A 12,959-nucleotide genomic window follows, 5' to 3' on the forward strand; every position below is an offset into this window, starting at 1 on the left:
TATCAGATGGTAAGTGAACAGCTGGTTTTTGTAGTCGACATTTTGGCTATTGGAGCAATGGTCAGATGTGAAGACCTAAGTGACTTTGACAAGGGCCAAATCATAATGGCCAGATGACTGGATTGGATCATCTTCAAAAGGGGAATGTTTGTTTGGTGCCCCTGGTCAGCAGTAGTGAGGACCTCTAAACCTGTCTGAGAAGGGACTAACCAGCGACAGGGTGTTGGGCTCCAAAAGCTCACACAAGGTCAACAAAGGCTATTCTGTCAGATGGGCTACTGTGGCACATCACTGAAATGTTTAATGATGGTGACAACACAGTGCATCACACCCTGCTGCGTATGGGGCTGTGCAGCCACAGAGTGTCAGAGTGCACATGTCAACCAATGTCCACTGGCGAAAGCACATACAGTGAGCTTACAAGAGTCAGACCTCAGAACGATGGAAGAAGGTTGACTGGTCTGATGTGGATGGGTATGTGTGTGCTGTTTACCTGGGGAAGTGTTGGCACCACGATTCTCTGTGGGAAGAAAACAAACCAGTAGAGGGAGAGTGATGCTCTGGGCACTCTAATGGGCGTCACTCAAATGTTAAATATAGTTGTGGACCAGGTAGACACCGTGATGGCAATGGCATCTCTCAGCAGGATAGTGCACGCTGCCAGGCTGCACACATTGTTCAGGAATGATAAGAGGAACATGATGAAGAGTTCACCGTGTTGCCTCAGCCTCCAAATTCCCTGGATGCCAATCTAATCGAGCATCTGTAAGATGTGCTGGAACAAGAAATCTGATCCTCAGCGGCTCCACCTCACAACTGACAGGAGATAAAGGATACCATCTTGATGCCACATACCACAGGGCACCTTCATTGGTCTTGATGAGTCCAGGCCTTGGTGGGTTGGAGCAGTTTTGGTGGCACATGGAGGACCAAGAGCGCGTTAGGTAGGTGGTCATGATATTTTTGTGCATTGGTGTAAAGTTGTATGAAAAAGTTTGGGTGCGGCTGACATTTTCTGTTGATTTTCAAAGTGAAAACAAGTTCTACAGAAAGCAAACTTCTGCACATGTTAATACACAAAAACTGTTTATTTGCTGAGTTTAACATTTTGGACTACAAGTGGAGTGTGAAAAAGTTATGGCACATTTTATAGTTTTTCTTTCCCCAACATATTAAAATTGGCAATGAAGAAAAATGTTATTTAATTTTGTTCCTTTTAAGAAGATTTGCTTCACTTCAACATGACACAAACTTTGATACCCAACTATATGTTACCTTTGTGCTTCAGCTACAGATTCATTCAGCTAGTACATCCTGTATGCAGACAGTGGCACTGAATGTCTGCTCTTCTTTCCCATCCAATTTCACAGGATTTTCTTTATTTTATGTCATGATGCTAGACATAAATTTTAAACAGAAATTTTGGTTAATATTGTTTGGTAACTATAACATGTAACTCTGCATTTGGACTGATTTTATCATAAAACTCCAGGTAAGTTGTAATGGGCTATGTCATAACTGTATGTTTTAGCAATTAACAAATTCAGAAACAATAATCTTTCATAGCCAATAGGCTGTCATAGCCTTCATAGTAATTACTTATCAATACAAACACAGCTGCAGAGTTTAATAGCTTCCAAATATACTATTAGATTTTTTTGTCCAATGTATACTATATTGCCAAAAGTATTCTCTCATCTGCCTTCACACCCATATGACTAGAGTGACATCTCCACTGCTCTAGAGTCCAGTGGTGGACTCTAGTACACTAATGCATTCAACACTTTGCATTGCGTTTGGTGATGTAAGGCAGCTGCTCAGCCATGGAAACCCATTCCATGGGTTTTCAATGGGAGACAGGTCTGGACTGCAGGCAGGCCAGTCTAGTACCTCCACTCTTTTATTATGAAGCCACACTGTTGTAACATGTGCAGAAGGCTTGGCATTGTCTTTCTGAAGTAAGCAAGGGCGTCCCTGAAAAAGACGTTGCTTGGATGGCTGCATATGTTGCTCCAAAACCTGTATGTACCTTTCAGCATTAATGGTGCCTTCACAGATGTGCAAGTTACTCATGCCATGAGCACTAACACACCCCCATACCATTAGAGATGCTGGCTTTTGAACTTTGCACTGATAACAATCCGGAAAGTCCTTTTCCTCTTTGGCCCAGAGGACACGACATCCATGATTTCCAACAACAATTTGAAATGTGGACTCGTCAGACCACAGGACACTTTTCAACTGTGCGTCAGTCCATCTCAGATGAGCTCGGGCCAGAGAAGCCAGCGGTGTTTCTGGGTGTTGTTGATATATGGCTTTTGCTTTGCATAGCAGAATTTTAACTTGTAGGTGGAGCGACGAATTGTGTTACCTGACAATGGTTTTCTGAAGTGTGCCTGAGCCCATGTGATAATATTACAGAATGATGGTGGTTTTTAATGCAGTGCTGCCTGAGGGATCGAAGGTCACGGGCATTCAATGTTGGTTTTCTGTCTTGCCACTTACTTGCAGAGATTCCTCCAGATTCTCTGAATCTTTTGATGATATTATGGACTGTAGATGATGAAATCCCTAAATCCCTTGCAGTTGCACATTGAGAAACATTCTTAAACTGTTGGACTATTTGCTCTCACAGTTGTTCACAAAGTGGTGAACCTTGCCCCTTGTGAATGACTGAGCCTTTCAGGGATGCTCCCTTTATACCCAATTCATGACACTCACCTGTTTCCAATTAACCTGGTCACCTGTGGAATGTTCCAAACAGGTGTTTTTTGAGCATTCCTCAACTTTCAGTCTTGTTGCCCCTGTCTCAACTTCTTTGGAACGTGTTGCAGGCATCAAATTAAAAATGAGTGAATATTTGCAAAAAACAATAAAGTTTATCCATTTTAACATTAAATATCTTGTCTTTGTAGTGTATTCAATTGAATATAGCTTGAAAAGTATTTGCAAATCCAATGTCCCAACTTCATTGGAATTGGGGTTGTACCTTGTTGTAACCAGTTTGGGAGTATTATGTTGGGTACTGGTTCTGTTTTGTGCAATTCTTTTTATTCTAAATCTTTGTTGCTGAACAATTATTGAACAGCTTCTTCATGGAGGTCTGTAAAGCACATGTTCTGTTTTACTTTATTACCAGCAGATAATAACTACTGTTACTGTCAGTAACTGTCAAAGTACAGGTGTTTAGGATAAATTTAACTTTTAAATCATCAGTGATTGCATAAAAAATGAAAGGTAGATGTCCACAAGGAAAACAGATGGATATTTAATTTAATGGGAATTTGGCCTTGCTTATCTCAAAATAGATACCTAGGCGTATGGCATATGAGTAAAAGAAGAGATATGATAGAGAACAGAGTCTTAGCTTATACAACATTGGTTTTATTGTGTCTAATTTAAAAAATGCCAGGACTTTTGTGAGTTATATGTCAGCTTTGAGGATTTGCTGCATATGCAGTTTAACAGCAAAGCTCATTTTTGGACATTAAGTTTGCTCACAAGCTCCATATATAACGGCAATCTGCAATATAACCTGCAATCCATATATAACCTGCAATCTGCAGGTACCTCTGCGCTCAAACTGGAAATTGCATGTCTTTGTTTGCATGATGCCTTTGAAATCAACATCTGCCACTTTCTAACATTAACCCTCTGGGTTCAACTATGCATCAAATTCAGTGTTTCTCTAAATGTTTATCTTTGTGATAAGAAAGCACAGAAATACAGTTTAAGACTTGCTCTTTCCATTCAAGTCAGGTTAAGTCTACAAGGCTTTTATTATCATTCCATCTATGTATAAGTACACAGTGGAGTGAAATTATGTTCCTCCAAGGAACACAGCACAACATGGAACAAAATACACAATACAAAATGCAAACATAAGTGCAGATGTAAATATGCAAAAAAATTAGACCAGAAACAAAACAATAAACACAATAAATAAAACAGACATTAGACACAGTACACAGACAGGAGGGTGCCGACACAGCACTCATTTGAGCATGAGGTAGGGTTTGGAATAAGGTGCAAAGATTATTTAACATGCTGTGATCTGTGAATTCACTGAGGAGTTTCCTCCTGTTAGAACAGAGGCTGATTCACATGAAGTCTAATTGTTATGGATGAAAAAATACATGTCAAGTTTTGAAAATGAACACATACATAAATGCAGTCTTTCATATCGAGTCCGAAGCTAACAGACTGCAATGTGGTGTAAAATTCTTAATTGACACCAGCTTGACTCTCTATGTGTATTTGTGTTGATTCATTAGAGCTCCATGGTTGCCGGCCACAAAAGGTGCATCATGACGGCAGCAGAAACGCTATGCTTGTGGCAGAGCACTAAAGCAACACACTGACTTTAAAAGTGTCCAGGTTAACAAAAACACCTGTTTGTACCTAGTGTGAGCACATTTTAGTTGCAGTACTTAAAAGAAAAATGATGAATTCATCATCATTAGTGCTCTATTTTTCCTTTCTCTTTGGTCCTATCCCCCTGTATGTACAGGCTTTGGAAGTAAAAATGCATTAAAATTGGTTGGAAAGTTCCTTTTTTGTTAATAATGTCATCTTAATGAACTTTCTACAACACAATACTTCTAAAAGCAATTAACACACCATCTTAGGTTACCTTCTGATGCACTTATTTGTGATGTAATAGTGCTTAGTGACTATCTTTCTCTTGAAAACTAAATAATTTGGTAAATTGTCACTGGCTTAAGCTGCATGTGTTACCAAAGACAGAAGAGAACATTCATCAATAGTATTACGTCCTGTTGGTATCTTTAGTGAGTACCAAACCCACAAAACTAGAACTTTCTCTATAATGTTTAATGGAAAAGTGCAGTTCCAGTTTTGTGGTGCCAAAGCTTCTGGTAGATGTGCAGTAGATATACAGCCTATATGATACACATAGTGTCCTCCAAAAAAGGAGCAGAATCACCACATGGGACCTGTAGGGGGCACTGTTGGTGTTTGGTTGAACTAAAGTGAGTGAGCTGGAAGGGAGGAGGACAGGAGGAATGTAAAAGAAAGATGAAAAGAGAAAGAGTGAGAGAGAGAGAGAAGGAGAGAGACTTCATATCGACTGTCTATTACAACTGGAGAGGAGATGATATGCGTTTAGACCTCCCTGCAGTCTTTGCACACATACACACACCCACTGAGGCTCCTGACAATGGCTTCCTTATTACACAGCAGCAGCAGCACAAAGACAAAAAAATCATCATCTCAGACAATGAGAGAAAGAGAGAGAGAGAGAGAGAGAGAGAGAGAGAGAGAGAGAGAGAGAGAGAGAATTGAAGATGAAGGGGAAAGCCATGACGGCAGTTTGGTAAAACCTTGTCTGTTTGGCGTGTTCATTCATCCACAATAGAGGGGAATGTTCGAGTTAAAACAACGACAAAAGAAAAAAAAAACTACTGACGAGCCAATGTCATGGCTGACTGTAGCAGAAGATAGGATGTGTTGGTTTGACAATAAACAGAAGAACTATGAACAGAGGAAACAGGTTATTTTTATACCCTGCTGTGCTTTGACAAAATTTTACTTATAATACAGTCACAATGACAAAAAATGAATTGAAAAAAAAAAGTTTGAATTGGACTGAATTGAATTAAGCTGAGTAGATGAGCTATTAGAGATATGAAATCAGAACAGAAATGAATGGGAAAAGAAAGGAGCAGAACAAAAAACAGTCACAGAGAGAGAGAGAGAGAGAGAGAGAGAGAGAGAGAGAGATTCTCTAGCCAAATCCAACTGCTAATTCACTGAGAGATGCTAAACATTATTGGACCCAGACTGGAACCCTGAGTCACACCATAACTCTGCTCATAATAATCTGACTGTTCTCTTGCTAATGGTCACTGCACTTTTACTGTTATGTTGCTACCTTCTCCCCTTTGGAGTATTCTGTAATAGACTCTTTCATATTGAATGAAATTCTGCAAACATCAATGGAAAATGTATATCTTTCTTCCTTTTTTATTTGGTAAATATTTCTGTTCTATGACTCAGATATTCTGTGATAACAGTCAAGATAGTCAAAATCTATTGAAACCTGCTTGAACCCCTAATAACTGGATTTCTACATAAGACACTGTGCTCTAGTTCATAGGATTAGCTTCTACACTCTTAGCAAAATGGGTTCTATGTAGAACAGAAAAATAGTTCTTTGGCTTGTAACAATAGTAGAACCCTTTTTGGTGCCTTTTCAAAAATGTTCTATGAACTATATAGAACACATTCTCCATCAATCTGAAGAACAGTTTCATGATGCAAAGAACCCTTTAATCATGCAAAGGGTTCATTGAGTGTTCAGAGTTCTATATAGAATCATTTTCTTTGCTAAAGGACCTTTGATGAACTTTCTATTTTAAGAGTGTATGTATGAGTGTTATTAGTGCCTCGTATCTGTTTTTAGTGATGAGTAAAATATCTTTCTGTTCTAAATTTCTGTTCAAATTTCTTCATTTCATATGGTGATTTCTGGTGGTTATGTTGTGTTAAATGTTTTGTGAAATTCTCAAAATTAGTTTTAATCAGTTGTAATCAATTTTTGGATCAAATGTGTGCTTTCTGTTTCAGAGTATTGTTGTACTGTTTAGAATAGAATGTGTGGCACTGAAGGTAAGATGTTTAAATATTTTATTTTCATTTGTATATTCTTTAGTTAAAGTTCATTTAATGCTAGTCTTGGTAAAGATGGTTGTTGTGCCATTTGACATCCACAATTACACCTAGTGTTAGTAAATGTTAATTAATCTAAATCGATGAATGAATTGGTTTGTGCTCAGAAACAGGGTTTGCTGCTTGACAGTAAAAGCACTGATGTTGATTGCTGTGTCAGTCACAGGATGATTTTCTGCAAGGCCCAAATACTGAACAGTATATTTATCTCCTCAAACAGTCCACTCTCATCCTGCAATTATCCTCTGGGGTTGATGATTAGATGTTTCTGTGTTTCTATTAATATCTTTGTAATAATCCAATCTGGTTCAAACATTTCCTGAATCTGTATAGTCGCTCTTTCCATTCCATGTAATCATGAGATCGTTCATGGCACACATCCAGAGTTATGAGGCTATGAAGAGGTGCTGAAATACATGTCACCTGTCTCTCACCTTGTAGAACTGGTGGATTCGTGCTGCAGCGCTTTTGGAAAGTTATTAATCTAAGACTTTGACAACAAAATAAATACATCCACTGGGTCAGGAAATGGCTGACAGACCCATCCTCTCGGGGTTTGTTCTACTAGATGATTATTGCAGTCTCAGTTCAGTTTGGGTCATGAACAGAATGGACACACATTTGTTTTTGTGACACAAGCTTATAGTGAACTAATTTAGGAAAGCTGACTTTATGCTATAATGCAGCACTGATTATATGCAATAGCATATAATTAACAGAAGATCATAGAAGTTGGTGGATAATTTTCTGAAGTAACCATTTCAGTTATGTTGATGTATGGAGCCTGGGTTGGTCAGTTCACTGTTTAACTTCTTTGTTAGATGTGTCTGTCTCCTTTTCTCAGCGAGGTTTCTTGACAGCTACACATCCTTTCAGACCCATAGCACTGAGTTGTCTTCTAACAGTGGAAAGATGGACAGAAACACCTGTGGATGTTTTCAGATCTGAAGCAGCTTGATTTTCTCTTCTTTCTCAAAGATTTCTCAAAGCTTTAAGCACTGTTTATCTGATGCGAACAGTTTTCAGGTCTTCCAGGTGGTTGTTAGGAACCTCATTTTTTCTATATCTTTTTAAATAAATGTTTGTCTTGTTTTAGAAAAGACTACTTTTCACTTGTTTTCCTTTTACTTCCCTTTTGTTTTTGCAAGTGTATTATCTTAAATCTAATGTCTTTTGAATCTCTTTGACTTCAAACTAAATAAATGAGGGTCTCTGACTTTTGCACGATACTGTATGATACATGGTTAATATAATTAACTTAATATGGTCAATATTATCATGCCAGTACATTTATTATTAACAGAGTGAAAAAGAGAGTAGGGAGAGAAAGGGAAAGTGGGAAGTGACACTGAACTGATGATGTGGTAATAAAACTGTCAGCATTGTCACACCTGTACTCTGCACATCAGCTGAAGCGAGAGAGAGAGAGCGAGAGAGAGAGTGCAGTAGAACAACAGGATGGAACAGGAACTTCTCTCTGTCTGTTATTCTCTCTCTCTCACTCTCTCTTTCTCTCGCTCTCAGCATCAGCACTAATGTGACACTTTGTAAGAATACACAGTGAAAAGCTCTGCTGCCTTATGGAGAACATCATGTTCACACATCTCATGTCAGCCAGCGCTGTTCTGCCAGACTCAGGGACATGTGGTCACGTTAAAGGGAAACTCCAAGGATTTTCAACTTAATCTCTGTCTGCCGCATCTGTAGAGTGACTTAAATGCATGTCTTTATGCTTAAAAAGGAACTCAAAATACACTTTTAATAGAAATTAGTTATTTGCTACTTTACGCTGGTATTCATTTACATGAAATACATTTTTGTTGATCACTTTTCTAAATTCTTAAAAGTAAAGCTGTATGCGAATTTTAATCATGGACATTCAAATTACATGCTTTGTTGACATGCGAAAATAACTTAACACATCCTCTACAGAGACTTAAATATGATGATTTTCTAAAAAACATTTTGGTGCACAGTCTCTGTTTCCTTGCTGAGCTGAACTTACTGCGGAAAAAGAATTCTCAAAATTCTCTTTTTTGCACGTGTCTGTGCTGTTTAAAGTTTTATGTTTCAGTGTTGCATCTGTGCATATCTGCACCCCAAGGCTTTATAAACCTTTTGCCAGGTTATGCTCTCAAATCCAACATTGCAGCTCTTTGATGCATAAACGTGTTATGGGTTGGTGGCGAGTGTTTATATTTCATAACTCTCAGTATTTGGTCTGCCTTGCTTTTTATGTCCACTTTCATCAAAAAACACCTGCCGTAGCACAAACAGCAGAGCCACTGAGGATGAGTGTGTGTGACTTTCAAAGCTGTCAACGCTGGCCTTCACTCTGTATCTGTGTAGCTTACAGTCTTCTGCTTCTGTACACTGTCCATATTGGTCATCCTCGAGCCTTGATCTGCCAACATGAACCTCAAGACCCAATTTTTGTGTCAGTTGTTTAAATATGCTAAGGTTTATGCTCCATTTTTCCCTAAACCCGCTGACAAGTTTAACCAAACTACACACATCTGTTAAAAACCTGTTCAACAGACCTCACAAACTGATTCTTTAAATCACAGAATTTCAGAATAACAGAGGAGCCAGTATGACTCTTTTTTCAAAGTTGTGCATATCATATTCAAGAGTGTCAGATGATGTGTCAAATGTTCTGTTGACTTTTTAAATGAATAGAAGTGAACATATCTTTAAACTTAAATATGGTATTTTCTACAAAGTTTTTAACGTCTATCTTTAGGCTTTTCTGAAGAACACATTTAAGAAGCAAATTTAGATGTTAGTGAATGAGGTCCATTGTTTCTGAGTCAATTAGGAAAAGAACTGCTGTACTGAAGATGCTGCTGACAGAACCTTAATGGTTGTGGTTAACTTTGTGTGCAAATGATATCAGGTGCTCAGGTCCTGTGGGTGGAATGTAGATGCTGATATGAAGGGGGAACTGAACAGTGAGTGGAATTAGCCATAAATTAGGGAGAAAACTGGGGAAAAAAGAAGAAAAAAAAACGTATTATTGTAATGGGAACTAATAGCCATTTTTAAACTGGACTTTATATAGTCATTATTATGTCATGTTGTAACTACTGTATGTTGTAACATGGTGTGCCCTACTGACAGATAACCAGTTTGGTTACAATGTGATCTTTGTGAGATTTTGCATTTCTGGGTTGTCACTTCTTTCAGTTTCCTGAGTACACAATACAGGTGGTCTGGAAAGTAGGGCTGTTAAAGTAGATCATGGCTAATCTTCACAGGGTTATTTAAAGCAAATCATGGTTTATCTCTGCAGCACAACTTAGAGTTTTATATTACAGCAATATAAATAAGGTCTACCTGAACAGATTGAATTCCTCATGGGACAGAATCAACACAGCAATAGCAGATGTCTTATCTACCTTGAAAAAGTTTATCTTTATTACAGATCAGTATTAATTCATGTCATTTGATCAAGCCACCTGTTTAAATACTATGTAAAAGAAGGGCTAAACTCCGCCCTTCACTCACTGACTGCGGCTGAAACTCTTGTTCATGCCTTTGTTACGTGTCGACTGGACTACTGCAATGCTCTGCTGGCCGGACTGCCTGCCAGTAGAATAAAGAAGCTCCAGCATGTGCAGAATTCTGCTGCCAGGGTCCTGACATGGTCTAAATCTTCTGAGCACATCACCCCAAAACTGATATCCCTTCACTGGCTACCCATCCAATACCGCATTCAGTACAAGACATTACTCTTGGTCTTCCGTTCACTACAGAACCTGGCCCCCCCTTACTTGTCCTCTTTAGTTTCACGATACTGTCCTGCTCGCTCTCTCCGTTCCGCTGATGCTCACCTGTTGGTTGTTCCTCCAGTTCGACTACAAGGGTTCGGTGAACGAGCCTTCAGCGTTGTTGGCCCAAAGTTATGGAACTCGCTCCCCATTTCCCTGTGTTCCTGCACATCACTCAAGACTTTTAAATCTGAACTGAAAACACACCTGTTTCGGACTGCTTTTAATAACTCCTAATTGTTTTATATTATTTTTTGCTTTATCTGACCCTTTTTCCCATTTTATTTGTACAGTGTCCTTGGGTGTTTGAAAGGCGCTTTAAATAAAATTTATTATTATTATTATTATTATTATTAAAACTTTTAGTGTTCAGTTCTTTTGTATTGTTTGTAGGTACAGGAAAATTACAGATTACAGGTAATTCCAGATGGGCAATTCCAATTCACTTGAAAAGAGGCTCATACAAATGTATACATTGATATTTCCATTAGAGAAAACATGATGTTACAACAATCCAGATTTAGGTAGAAAACTGAAATTGATACACTCGTGTATTTACAGAAGCAGCACCACTACAGTGTTTAACATTGAATATCACCAGTAGTTATATTGTTGATGTGTACATTATTTCTGTGTAACTACCGAGTTATTAGAGACACTAATATAATGTGGGACTGAATAAAGTCTGGAAAATATGGCCACAACACCAGAGTCTTCTCAAAAAGCTGGGGTTTGAGTGTGTTTGCCTCCTAAAACTCTTAGATTGAGCTCTAAACGAGGATTGAGTTGCATATGTGTGAGTGTGTGTGTGTGCGTGTGTGTGTGTGTAAGCGCATTTATGTGCTCGGCAGTGCTGCTGTGTGCGTGTGTGGAGGCATAAACGGGGGCTAAAGTTGTTTCCGGTCGGGCAGGCGACACAATTACGGGCGATTTACCTGGCGAGGCAGGAGGCATGCTCCCAGGGGCCTCTGGGTAATGGCTTTCACTCTGACTGACATCGCTGGCGACTTAAGATGACACGGGCTCAGTGCGCCGTCGCCTGGGTAACCTTCAAGCAGGTTCACAAGTCTCTGTGACGATGACAGTTCATTAACCCATGAAACCTGAGGACATTACAAAGCAAACAGTGAGCTGATAGATTCAGTGGGACGTGGTTTCTGGATGGGCAGAGACAAATCTGCATTAGACCGGCACCTATTGGACACCATGTTCCTTGCTTGTTTGACCTCTGAATTCTGCAGCTTTTTTCCTTGGTTTTGGTACATGAGATTACCAAATGGAGGGGAACGTAGCCTCTTAGCTGAGTATCCTCAGGATACATGAAGAACATGAAGAACCAACTAGTTGAAGCTTTTGAGTTGCAGGCAACATAATTTCCAAACTTAAATGTTTTATGAAGCAGCTCAAAAGTATAGTTGCTTACAACACATTCTGGTAATCCATTAGTCAGCAACAGTAGCAGCTATAATTTCTCATACAGATGTATGCAAAAGTTTACATGCCTCCATCAAACTATGGTTTGTTATTTTCTAAGTGCAGTTTTTCAACACACTTCTGCTCATTTTAATGCAACATTACTGTTTGTTTGCTAAACTTAAAATATCCCTGTATATCATATTTTGACTAACATTTTATGCAATGTTACTGTTTAACAAAGCAGAACAAATGCTTGAAAAAAAACAAACATCTCAAACAGTCAGCATGCTAAAATTAACTGTAGCTAAGCCTAGTAAAGCTGACTAGATACCAGCAAAGAAAAAATATTTATACCTTTTGCTAAGCTCCATCTTTTGAGGCCATCTTTGTTGTTCACAGCTGGTCAAATGAACTCAGTCAGTTGATGGATCAAGCCAGTGTTGTTCAATGTCATCAAATGTCACAATTTTCATTGGGTATTTTGTAAAAAGTATTTCACACAGTGGGGATGATTGCAACCATTGTTGTTCATTACCAAACAAGATGGAAGCTTTACTTTATGTATTATTTGTGTGTCTGTCTATATTTTATGTGAAACTGACCAGTGGACACTCAGGAAATCACTAAGGATTGAACTAGCATGCCAGAAACCCTTCTTTCTTCATTCAGCCCACATTGGTGATACATGCTACTGAAGTTGCTGCAGCGAGTTTGGAAAGTAGTGATGAAGGGAACATTTATCTACTATTTACTGAAATATTCCACTGCTTGTGATCCTCAGGTAAACAACACCAAAACAGGTCATTCACATCAGTAAAGCTGTCTTCACAAGAGATATTAAGAATTTCTACAGCTGAACTTCAATTTTTTCAACTTTAGGGGTGAATTGTGTCTGTACACAGAGCTCTAGTTTAAAAAGACCTCATCACAGAAAAAGCTGAGATTGGTCTGAACATTTTGATATACAGTATCTCACGAAAGTGAGTACACCCCTCACATTTAAAGTGTACAGCTTGTATAGCAGTATAGATTTACTGTCCTCTGAAAATAATTGAACACCCAGCCATTAATGTCTAAATAGCT

At 38.7% G+C, this 12,959-nt stretch overlaps 1 long non-coding RNA gene across 1 annotated transcript in view; it reads left to right on the top strand.

Moving 5' to 3' along the window:
- The first annotated feature begins 816 nt into the window (after positions 1 to 816).
- LOC108430893 overlaps positions 817 to 12,959 on the top strand; it is a 29,497-nt gene continuing 17,354 nt past the window's right edge. Inside the window, exon 1 of the long non-coding RNA XR_001858108.2 lies at positions 817 to 944. This is a non-coding gene — a long non-coding RNA (uncharacterized LOC108430893). The remainder of the gene's footprint in view (positions 945 to 12,959) is intronic.

Source organism: Pygocentrus nattereri, chromosome 8, assembly GCF_015220715.1.
Source record: "Pygocentrus nattereri isolate fPygNat1 chromosome 8, fPygNat1.pri, whole genome shotgun sequence".
Classification (NCBI taxonomy): domain Eukaryota; kingdom Metazoa; phylum Chordata; class Actinopteri; order Characiformes; family Serrasalmidae; genus Pygocentrus; species Pygocentrus nattereri.